The following is an 11901-nucleotide window of genomic DNA, read 5'->3' as shown; positions in this document are numbered from 1 at the left end:
CCTAATGGGCCTTTTATGCAACAAAGCCTTTTCTCTCCCAAACCGTAGCTTTGGCCCTTGTGTGTGTGAAGCTAGACGGTCTAGGACTCTTCATAGATGCTCCTCATGTAGCCTTGGCCTAGACGCTCCTCATCATGGCTAGACGCTCCCTTTGTGAGGCTAGACGCTCCTTGTGAGGCTAGACGCTCCTTTTGGAAGGCTAGACGCTTCTTTGTGAAGGCTAGACGGTCTTGGTCTTGGAAGCTTGGCTTTCATAGTGTGGTGAGCTTGGGCCTTCCTCCATCAAATCGCTTCAAACAACTCGTACCCTTGAGGCACTAACCTGATCATAAGAAAAGTTTCCAAGCAACGAACTGTAACTCAATCATCGGTTCAAACAACGTCCCACTCGACCTGCTTTATCAAACAAGTCTTTCAATCTTCTCGCCGTGTTTGAACTTTTCCCGATCGCCGAAACCTCTTGGTAACACCAGTTTTTCCCAGCTTCACGCTTTGGAAGTCATTTCTTTATATGGGGCAGAAATGCCCTTTGGGATCTTCTTTTACCCCCCTGAACTTCAGAGCTGAGGACCGGCTGGCTAGGCGTTCTCTTCAAACCTACCTTAGCCACCTTTCAAGCTTCTTCCACCCTCTTCGCCATACCTGAACTCGTTCAAGACGAGAAGGATTTTATCTTGCCTATACCCGCACATAAGCGAGAAGGTCTTTAACTCGCCTGAGCTCGCGCAACGGCGAGAAGGACTTTATTTGATGCCTCAACTTGCCCAGGGTGTACATCTCCTCCCCCTGGATGCACTGAGGATCTTTTCTTTCTCTCGCCTGCACTCGCTCAACGACGAGGAGGTCTTTAATTGGCCTTGGCTCGCACAACGGCAATAAGGACTTTATCTGGTGCCTCAACTTGCCCAGGGTGTACATCTCCTCCCCCCTGGATGCACTGAGGACCTTTCTCGCCTGCACCCGCTCGACGGCGAGGAGGTCTTTAACTTGCCTCTACGTTGCCCCGGGAGTTACATCTTCTCGCCCCCAGAAACACGGAGGACTTTTCCTCTTTCTCGCCTGCACTCGCTCAATGGCGAGGAGGTCTTTAATTGGCCTTGGCTCGCACAACGGCGATAAGGACTTTATCTGGTGCCTCAACTTGCCCAGGGTGTACATCTCCTCCCCCCTGGATGCACTGAGGACCTTTCTCGCCTGCACCCGCTCGACGGCGAGGAGGTCTTTAACTTGCCTCTACGTTGCCCCGGGAGTTACATCTTCTCGCCCCCAGAAACACGGAGGACTTTTCCTCTTTCTCGCCTGCACTCGCTCAACGGCGAGAAGGTCTTTTAACTTGCCTCAAAACGCGCGAGGGTGTTAAGGTCTTTCATCTGGTGCCTCCGATCGCCGAGAGACGATGAGGACTTTAAAACTTAACTGGTGCCTCCAATCGCCGAAAGACGATGAGGACTTTAAAACTTTTTAGAAAGCACGCGATACATCTTTTATTGGGTGGCCTCATTAAAAACCCTCCTCAGGGAAAAAAGAGTGCCCCCTTGAAACTGTTTTAACAGAGACATCGTAATATAACATTTGTGTTTGTCTTTACTTACAAAGCTCTTAACTATAGTACAACTTCAGGTGTGTGGCGTTCCAGGTACGAGGGATCGCCCCTCCTTCCAGCGTCTCTAAGCGGTAGGCTCCGTTCCCGAGTGCCTCGGTTATTCTGAACGGTCCAGTCCACTTGGGTGATAGTTTATTCTCCATCTCGTACTGGTGGGCCTTCCTCATCACCAGATCGCCTTCTCTAAACTGCCTTGGCATCACCTTAGAATTGTACCTTCGCTCGACCCTTCTCTTCACCGCCTCAGCCTTCAGCCTTGCTTCCTCCCTGACCTCATCCAGCAGATCCAGGTTCAGCCTTCTCTCTTCATTCGAGTCTTCCTCTACGAAGTTCTGGAATCTCGGCGAGCTTTCCTGGATCTCCACTGGAATCATGGCGTCACACCCATAGACCAAGCTAAACGGGGTCTCATGGGTTCCGGACTGCTCGGTGGTGTGGTACGCCCAGACTATACGGGGCACCTCCTCAGCCCAACTTCTCTTCAAACCTCTCAGCAACACCCGATTAGCTGATTCCACCTGGCCATTAGTTTGAGGGTGCTCGACGGATGCAAACACTTGTTGAATTCCTACTCCTTCGCAAAGCTTCTTCAACAGGTGGCTTGCAAACTGCGTCCCATTGTCAGACACCAGGCGCTTAGGCACTCCAAACCGGCACACGATGTTCTTCCATACGAAACCTTCGATCTTGTGCGCGGTGATCTGGGCCACTGGTTCTGCTTCAATCCACTTGGTGAAGTACTCAATCGCCACCACCAAGTACTTCATTTGCCTGATCGCCAGCGGGAAAGGTCCCAGGATGTCGATTCCCCAAGTATGAAACGGCCAAGGGCTATAGATCGACTTCAACTCCTCGGGAGGTGCCTTGTGCCAATCGGCGTGCTGCTGGCACTGTTTATAGCATTGGGCATACTTCTTGCAATCTTCTCTCATGGATGGCCAATAGTAGCCTGCACGGAGAGTCCTCGCGGCCAGAGCTCGACCCCCGACGTGACTTCCACATATTCCTTCGTGGAGCTCTGCCATAATTCTCGTGCACTTCTCGCCGTGTATACATTCCAGGAGTGGGTGAGTGAACCCAAACCTGTACAGATCGCCATCAATCAATGTATACTTGCTGGAATTTTTCTTTACCTTCCTAGCTTCTGTTGGATCTAGCGGGAGGAGGCCATCTGCCAGGCATCGTTTGTACTGTGTTATCCAAGTGTCTGGCTCATGGGTGGCGCAGACCTGCATCACGTCCACCTTCTCTCCCCGACAAGCTCTAACTCTCGGCGATCTCAGAGTTTCTTGCGTCAAAGACTTGTGGCTTCTCGATGCTCTCTCCGTCGACCTGCTTATCTGAAGGACCAGGTGATCTGCTACAAATGCCCTCGGCGTCTTCAGAGTTTCTTGAATCACTGTCCTCTGCCTACCCCCCTTGCATGAACTGGCGAGCTTAGCAAGCAAGTCAGCTCGGGCATTCTGTTCTCGGGGCACATGTACCACTTCAAAAGAGGCAAAGGAACTCTTCAATTCCTGCACATACGCCAAGTAAGCCGGCATTTGTGGATCTTTAGCCTGGAACTCGCCTGTTACTTGCCCTGTGACTAGCAGCGAGTCACTCTTAGCCATCAGCACTCTGGCTCCCATTTCCTTGGTCAGCAGAATCCCGGCGATCAGCGCCTCATACTCTGCTTGATTGTTGCTGGCTTTGAAGGCGAATCTCAACGATTGTTCGATCAGCACGCCGTTGGGCCCTTCCAACATTACTCCAGCACCGCTACCCTGCTGGTTCGATGATCCATCCACCGAGAGTACCCAACGGAAGTCGTCACCTTCAACCCGCGTCGCCTCTGATGAGAGCTCGACTACAAAATCTGCAAAGATTTGCCCCTTGATCGGGCCTCGGGGCTCATACTTAATGTCAAATTCTGACAACTCCACTGCCCACTTCACCATTCTTCCCGCAACGTCAGGTTTCTTCAAGACCTTCTGGATGGGCAGGTCAGTCATCACCAGTATTGTGAAGCTGCGGAAGTAGTGGCGCAACCTCCTCGCCGAAAACACCACAGCCAGCGCAGCCTTTTCCAGGGCCTGATATCTCGTTTCTGGGCCCTGCAGCACCTTGCTCACAAAATAAATAGGCTTCTGAGCCTGATCCTGGTCCTGGGCGAGCACCGCACTCACCGCCCTCTCAGTCACCGCGAAATACAACCTGAGAGGGATTCCCGCCAGTGGTTTGCACAGAACCGGCGGGCTCGCCAGATATTCCTTCAGCTTGACGAAAGCTTCCTCACATTCTTTCGTCCAAGCGAACTTGTTATTGCGCCGCAGACATTGAAAATTGGGATGTCCCTTTTCTCCGCTTGCTGACACGAAGCGAGATAGGGCTGCCATCCGACCTGTCAGCTGCTGGACTTCTTTCACTGTAGCCGGGCTTCTCATCGCCAAGATGGCGGCACACTTGTCCGGGTTGGCCTCTATTCCCCTTTCAGTCAAAAGAAAACCCAAGAACTTTCCAGCCTCCACGCCGAAAATGCATTTCTCCGGGTTGAGCTTCAACTTGAACTTGGCGATCGTCGTGAATAATTCTTCCAAGTCTGCAACGTGCTTGCTTTTCTCCTGCGAGGTCACGACCATGTCATCGACGTAAGCTTGCACGTTCCTTCCCAGCATCGGTGCAAGTACTCGATCCATCAACCTCTGGTACGTGGCCCCCGCGTTCTTCAGCCCAAACGGCATCACCTTATAGCAGTAGCACGACCTCTCCGTCATGAAGGCTGTTTTTTCTTCATCCATGGGATGCATCTTGATCTGATTATAGCCCGAGAAGGCGTCCAGGAAACTCAGCAGCTTGCACCCTGCAGCACTATCGACCAGGGCATCAATGCTTAGTAAAGGATACGAATCCTTTGGGCAAGCTTTGTTCAGATCGGTGAAATCGACGCACATGCGCCATTTCCCGTTACTCTTCTTTACCAGCACGACATTTGCCAACCACTCAGGGTACTGGACTTCCCTGATGTGGCCTGCCGCGAGGAGTTTCTGGGTCTCGTCCTTGATCGCCTGCCTCCTCTCTTCATTAAATTTCCTTCTTCTTTGCCGCACCGGTCTCACCATGTTGTCCATCGCCAGATGATGGCACAAGAAGTCGGGATCGATCCCGGGCATGTCCGAAGCGGACCAAGCAAACGCGTCCAGATGCCGCTCAATCACCTTGGCGATCTGGTCCTGGAGATCGACCTTCAGAGATCTTCCGAGCTTGAAAACTTTCCCCCCGATCTCCTGCTCGACGGGTTTGGGCCTGGATTCTCTGGCGATCACCGCCTTGGCGATTCCCAGTTCCCTCGCTTCCTCGGGGCGATTCCGCGCCTCTTCTTCCTCCAGGCCAGCATTCCTCTCCCCCGGCTCAGCATCTACCATCTCTACATCCCTTCCGGCGGCCTCCTCTGTTACCGGTGGTCTGGGCTTCACACCGGGAGGCGGGGTGGTCGTTACATAGCTCACTGATCTTTTATTTTTCAGGCTATTCTCATAGCACCTTTGTGCTTCTTTCTGATCAGACTTTATCGTGATCACCACCCCTTCCATCGATGGCAACTTCACCTTCATGTGCCGTGTCGACGGAATGGCACCTATCCTGTTAAGAGTGGGCCTTCCCAGCAGGATGTTGTACGCTGAGGGGGCGTTTACGATGAGGTACTTGATTTTCTCCGTCCTCGACCCAGCCTCATCGGTAAACGTAGTTCTCAGCTCAATGTACCCCCTGACCTCCACCTGGTCGCCAGCGAACCCATACAAGCACCCTCCATAGGGCCTCAGCTGGTCAAGGGGCAATTCCAGCTGCGTGAAAGTCGGCCAGAACATCACGTCTGCCGAGCTTCCTTGGTCCACCAGAACCCGGTGGACCTTCCTCCCTGCTGTTATCAACGAAATAACTATGGGATCGTTGTCGTGAGGCACAACGTCCCGAAGATCCTGCTTTGTGAACGTAATGTCCACCTCCGGTGAGTGATCTTCAAACATGTCCACTGCCATCACCGATCGCGCATACTTTTTCCTCTGCGATGCGGTGCATCCACCACCTGAGAAACCCCCTGCAATGGTGTGGATCTCCCCGTGGATTGGCATTTCTTGTTGCTGGGCTTCTCCACCTGCTGGCTGGGAACTCGATGCTCCCCCCGTCCTCCTATCCAGCAGATAGTCGTTTAGGAACCCGCTCTTAACCAGGTCGTCGAGCTGGTATCCTAAAGACAAACACGAGTCCAGGTTGTGGCCAAAGCACTGGTGGAACTCGCACCAGGTGTCCGGTTTTGACCCCAGCACCTTGTCGCCCACCTTCTCGGGCGCCTTCAACCTAGCAGCTATGTTAGGGATAGCGATCAGGTCCGCTAGTCCCATGACTAATTTGTGCTTAGGCGGGCGATTGTATTCCCGGCGTGCTGGTTGTTGGCGTGCTGGTGGTTGGCGCGCTTGGCTTCTTCCCTTATTTCTCCTATCGTAAGGATAGCGAGTCCTTTGGTCTTTTCTGGCCGCCGCTGCCGTTTCCAGCACCCTCTGTGGCTGGATCCTGGTCTGGGCGCGTGGCCTGGCGGGAGCCACGCTGCCTCTCTTCTCGGCGACTTCACTCTCGTCGGCGATGTGGGCCACCGCAAGTCGCCTGACTTCAGCAAACGTCGCTGGATGAGCCCTGATCAAGGCCTCGCAGAATGGCCCTGGCTGCACGCCCTTCTTCAAGGCATAGACCAGCATTTCTTCATCCTTGGCCGGCGATCTGACCATCTGCGCTCCGAAGCGATTGAGGTAGTCTCTGAGGGACTCCCCATGGTACTGCCTTATGTCAAACAGATCATAGGACACCCTGGGCGGTGCCTTGTTCACAATATACTACTCGACAAAGATTTTCGAGAATTGTTGAAAATTAGTTATGTGGCCATTAGGCAGGCTCACAAACCACTCCATCGCCGTTCCCTGGAGCGTGCTCACGAACATCTTACAGTAGACGGCGTCAGACCCTCCCGACAGCATCATCTGGGTGTGGAACGTGGTCAGATGAGCCTCTGGATCCTCCACGCCGGTAAAAACAGCTTTAACCGGAACCACGCTTGTGGGAATTGGCGTGTCGGTAATCGCCTGAATGAAAGGCATTGGGAAGACACGAGGCGGCGTCGACGGTGCCACCTCTTCAGCTGAAGAACGACCCTGCTGCTCATGAAGAGCTCGACGCAGCTCCTCAGCTACCTTGCTGAGCTCCTCGTTCCTGGCGCGAGAGGCGACCAGGTCCTCATGTATCCTTGCCTGCTCGACGCGCGAGGCTTCTACAGTGGCCTGCAACGAGCGCATCATCTCTGCCATCTGCGCCATGGTCATGGCGGTGTCGCCTTCAGCAGCGACAGGAGCCACGGGACTGGAGCGATTGCTTCTCATCTTTCTCATTAACTTCAGCGAACCACAGAAATACAGCAAATAACACTTCAACCACGATCGAATCAGCGATCAACCGGAGAAAACTCAAGAAACTGCGCAAGAACTCAAGAACACCGCAAACCTTCGAAGAAGATCGCAGCTTCACCAAAAACCACCGTTTCCCCGCGAACCAAACAAGCAAACGAAAGAAACCGAATCCACCAATCGAAAAGCCAAACAAACGGTTTAAAACGCAAACTTCACCGAACGAAACTCAAAGAAACTGCAAACGACGGTTGCACCAGCACACAACCGCGCAGAAAACCTCGAAAGCTTCCACGAACTCACGCTGTGGATGGGAGCACATTTTACACGGCCCCACGGTGGGCGCCTGATGATCCTGCCTGTTGACCGGAGCGCTGGAGAATGCCTCGTCAAAGGATCGACGTGTGCGCCGCTTCTCACTTCCGTTCCTCCTCTGGATCTATCTCAAGAACCTGCAAAGAAACGATACGGCGCCGCTGCGGCCGATCGCACTCCGACGCTCAAGTCAGTGACGGTATCACCAAATACTAAGAACTGGAACCGTGCAAACTCTCTCTCTCACAAACAGCTCTGTCACTCGCAAGCGTAAAGTGTATGAACTGAACGCGCGTACCTTAGAAAATCTGTTAAGAACTCTTATATACCTGGTGGTTTTCTCTCTCCTGGAAGTTACAGACCTGGACACGTGGCTCGCATCCAACTGTACACATGCCATCATCTGGAGGCTCCCTGACTTGGCGCTGCTTCTACTCTTATTTTGGCTAAGTTACTTATGCATGGTACTGCCCATTGCATAGCTAACTTAGGAGTGCGATCTCTACTGAAACTGGCGAGTTAGGGCCTTCATACACCTTCCCTGTGGTCTCGCCGGCCGCCTTCATAATCTGCTTCTCCTTCGTCTTCGGCGATGTGCTTATTCTGGCGATCTCCGACTGCCTGGTCGCCTGAGTCTACATCTGGCGACTTCATCTTCAACCTGGCGATCGCCTATTCTGGTAAACTGGAAATCGGAACACGCCAACTTAACAATCGGCGACCACACGTGCCTCCCGACTTCCTTCCCATCTGCCAACCTGGCGCCTTGTCAACACGCCTACACTGTAGCAGGATGCCACGTCATCACACCCGTCCACCAGGGCGGTACACAACTCAAAATTAAACAAGAACACACCTAAACTCTAGATACCACATGATGTGATTCCAATAGCATAGAAGATAAAGATTCTTGATCTTTTTAGGAATCAACTTGACTTGGACAATAGTTAGGCACTTTTCTTAGAATTGGATCAATGTTCTAAGTCAATAACTCATCAAAACTAGCACCAAATCCAAAACTCATATGGAATTTCCAATTATGATCAAATTGAACCGAAGAGAAAGGAACAAAAGATAAGCAAACTGAAATATAAGTGCTGGAAAATAAACACACCGAACCAAATCAAACAAAAGGAAGAACAATTTGCTGGAAAATGGAAATAGCCGAACCAAAAAAGGCAAGAACAATTAAGCTAGACATGAAAATGAAGAAGAAACAAAGCTAGAGGAAAGAACACTTATGGAGATGGAAGAGAAGGTGATTGATCACGCCACTTGGAGTATGGCTGCTCCAAGATTAGTGTGTTGCCGCCACTTGAGGACACCATGGATCCATCAAGATAAGACTAGAGAAGAAGGCTCAAAAGCTCTCCAATGATCACTCAAAATTTGAGTATAGTTTCTTTACTCTAAATTTCAATCTGAATTTTACAAAGGAAGCACCTCTATTTATAGCCTAAGGTGCTGAAATGCAAGCTACACAAATTCAAAATTCCCTCCTAAAAAGTTTCTAGAACCGGCGCCAATTACAAGAATGAGGAAGGTGTGACCTCTTCCTTCACTTTGGCACCTCCTATTCTACTCCTACACCTATCTACTAACGCACCCCCCTCCTAAAGCTCCTACACCTATCTATCACCTATTTTACATTTTCACACTCCTTTATTTAATAACCACACCTCATAAAACTATACAAGAGTATTTCAAAGTTTGGCCTTGCCCCTCATGGGATGGACTTGGGCTCTTTGGGCTTTGGCCTTCTTGGGTTTGGGCTTGGGCTTTGGGCTTGGGCCTCATCTTTATTTTATGTCTTCTATTAATTTTGAGAAGACTAGAAGGAAGAACTTCAAATGTGAGGGTGGATGTCCTCTTCCTCCATTAATAAAAGCCTCCTTTATTTGATTCTCATCAAGTGGAGTCCGCTAATCGGGTTCTGCTTAGAGGATTGAAGAGGAGGTTGGAAAAGGGCAAGGGGTCTTGGGCTGAGGAGGTTCCCCGCATAGTGTGGGCATATCATACTACTGAGCAATCGGGAACCCACGAAACCCCGTTTAGCTTAGTGTATGGATGCGACGCGATGATCCCAGTTGAAATCCAGGAAAGCTCGCCGAGATTCCAGAACTTCGTGGCGGAAGACTCCAACGAAGAAAGGAGAATGAACTTGCATTTGCTGGACGAGGTCAGGGAGGAAGCACGGGTGAAGGACGAGGCAGTAAAGAGAAGAGTCGAGCGTAAGTACAACTCCAAGATAAAGCCGAGGCAGTTCAGAGATGGCGACCTGGTGATGAGGAAGGCCCACCAGTACGAGATGGAAAACAAATTGTCACCCAAGTGGACATGACCGTTCAGAATAACCGAAGCACTCGGGAACGGCGCCTACCGCTTGGAGACGCTGGAGGGAGGCACGATTCCTCGGACTTGGAACGCCACCCATCTCAAGTTTTACTATAGTTAAGGCATTGTAAGTAGCAACTAACTCCAACAGCTTAAGATGTATCAGTTTAAACAATTTTTCAAGGGGGCACCCTTTTTCCCTAAGGAGGGTTTTTAATGAGGCCACCCAATAAAGAAGGTTTCGAAGTTTATTGAAGTTTCCCAGTTATTAAGTTTGCATGCTGTTTGTTTTTCAAGTTTGTGGGGAAAGACTCTATTGCCGTTGTGTAGTTTCAAAAATGGTAAATCCAAATCGCATGCATCCAGTACAAAACTTTTGAAACATGAAGTTTTAAACCCTCATCGCCACCCGACGACCGGAGGTCCAAGTTTAAGTTTTAAGTCCTCGTCGCCATGTGGCGATCGGAGGCACAAGAACAAAGTTTTTTAAGTCCTCACCGCCACCTGGAGATCGGAGGCACAAGTATTAAAATTTTTCTGACCGCCACCAGGCGAGAGAAAGAGATTTAAAAGACCTCCTCGCCTTGAGCGAGCGAAGGCGAGAAAGAGATTTAAAAGAACTCCTCGCCTTGAGCGAGCGTAGGCGAGAAAGAGATTTAAAAGACCTCCTCGCCTTGAGCGAGCGTAGGCGAGAAAGAGATTTAAAAGACCTCCTCGCCTTGAGCGAGCGTAGGCGAGAAAGAGATTTAAAAGACCTCCTCGCCTTGAGCGATTGTAGGCGAGAAAGAGATTTTAAAGACCTCCTCGCCTCGAGTGAGCGTAGGCGAGAAAAGATTAAAGTCCTCCTTTCCCTGAGCGAGCACAGGCAAGAACAAATGACAAGACCTCTTTGCGTGAGCAAATTGAGGCAAGTTGAAAGCCCTCCGTGCATCCGGGGGAGGAGGAGATGTAGCCCCTGGGCAAGTTGAGGCATCAGGAAAAGTCCTTCTCACCCTCGAGTGAGTTCAGGCAAGATGAAACTGAAAAGTCGGGGGTGTTAACAATCTTAAATATGGGGAAGGAGGGTTGGAGAGGAACTCTTTTCCCCTTGAGTGAGACACCAATATTGACCTAGTAAGACCAGTTAAATTAGAAGTTAAAGGGTGGTTGGGGAGGTTCGCAAAGGACACCCCACCACCCAAATCATTGTTCTGAAACTCAGGGAGGTAGAGAAGGATCCGAAAGGCGGCTCTACCCCCAGATGAGGGAACAATGATGTAAGTTATCTCAGGGTAAAGACTCGGAGAAGGTAGAAAGCGATCCGAAAGACAGCTCTCCTCCCAGTTGAGCAAAGATGAAATCAGAAGGTGGTCCCGCAGGGGACGTTTTCAGTTAAAAGGAAGATGACGTCGCTGGAGGCCCATGGTTTGGGATTGAAGTAGAAAGAGAATCGCATGGCGAGGGCCGCATCAGCGAAGTTCTGGGCGACGATATAGAAATGCCTTTGGCCCTTGGCAGGTCGGGCGAGAAAGGTTTCAGATGCTAAGATCGACCTAAGCCCTGATTGCCGAGTAAGTGATTTCGTATTAAACGTTATTGTTTTGAATTAACCGTTTGTTTAAGCTAAGGTGGTTCGTAGAAAGTTAAGTACCAATTTGTGCAAAGTACATTGAAGTTGAGAAAAAAACCAGCCAGTTAAACCAGTTGATCACGCAGCAGATAAGTTAGAAGACCATATATATATATATGCACATGAATATCGAACAGTTCGAGCAGAATGAAGAGTATTACATGCAAGTCAAATTTAAATACAAGAGTTTCAAGGCGGTAAAGTAGAAAGTGGCAGGTGGCAGCAACAATTATGTTGAAGACATGATCTTGCCATCTACCACCTCGTTGCATACCGAGAACTCGAAGAGATCAAGGTCGGGATATTTGCAAGCAAACTGCTCCAAAGCAGCACCAAAGCCGGAAGTGAGAACATGGGCAGCCTCAAGCTGAAGCTCGTCGATCTTCGTCTTAAACCCACTGTTCTCTTCACGAACTTGGGTGACTTCAAGCTCGAGCTCGTCGGCCTTCTTCTTGAGCCCGCTGTTTTCTTCGCGAACTCGGGCAAGCTCAGCAGCAGTTTCACTTAGTTCTTGGGAGGCCTTATCCCGATCTTGCTCAACCTTTCCCAGAAGAGTCTCCCTCACGATTGACCTCTTTTCCATGTTGGCCATCCTTTGGGCGTCAGTT

The sequence above is a fragment of the Phaseolus vulgaris genome, chromosome 1 (genome assembly GCF_051622355.1).
Source record: "Phaseolus vulgaris cultivar YP4 chromosome 1, ASM5162235v1, whole genome shotgun sequence".
Lineage (NCBI taxonomy): Eukaryota > Viridiplantae > Streptophyta > Magnoliopsida > Fabales > Fabaceae > Phaseolus > Phaseolus vulgaris.
This window is presented reverse-complemented; position numbering follows the sequence as displayed.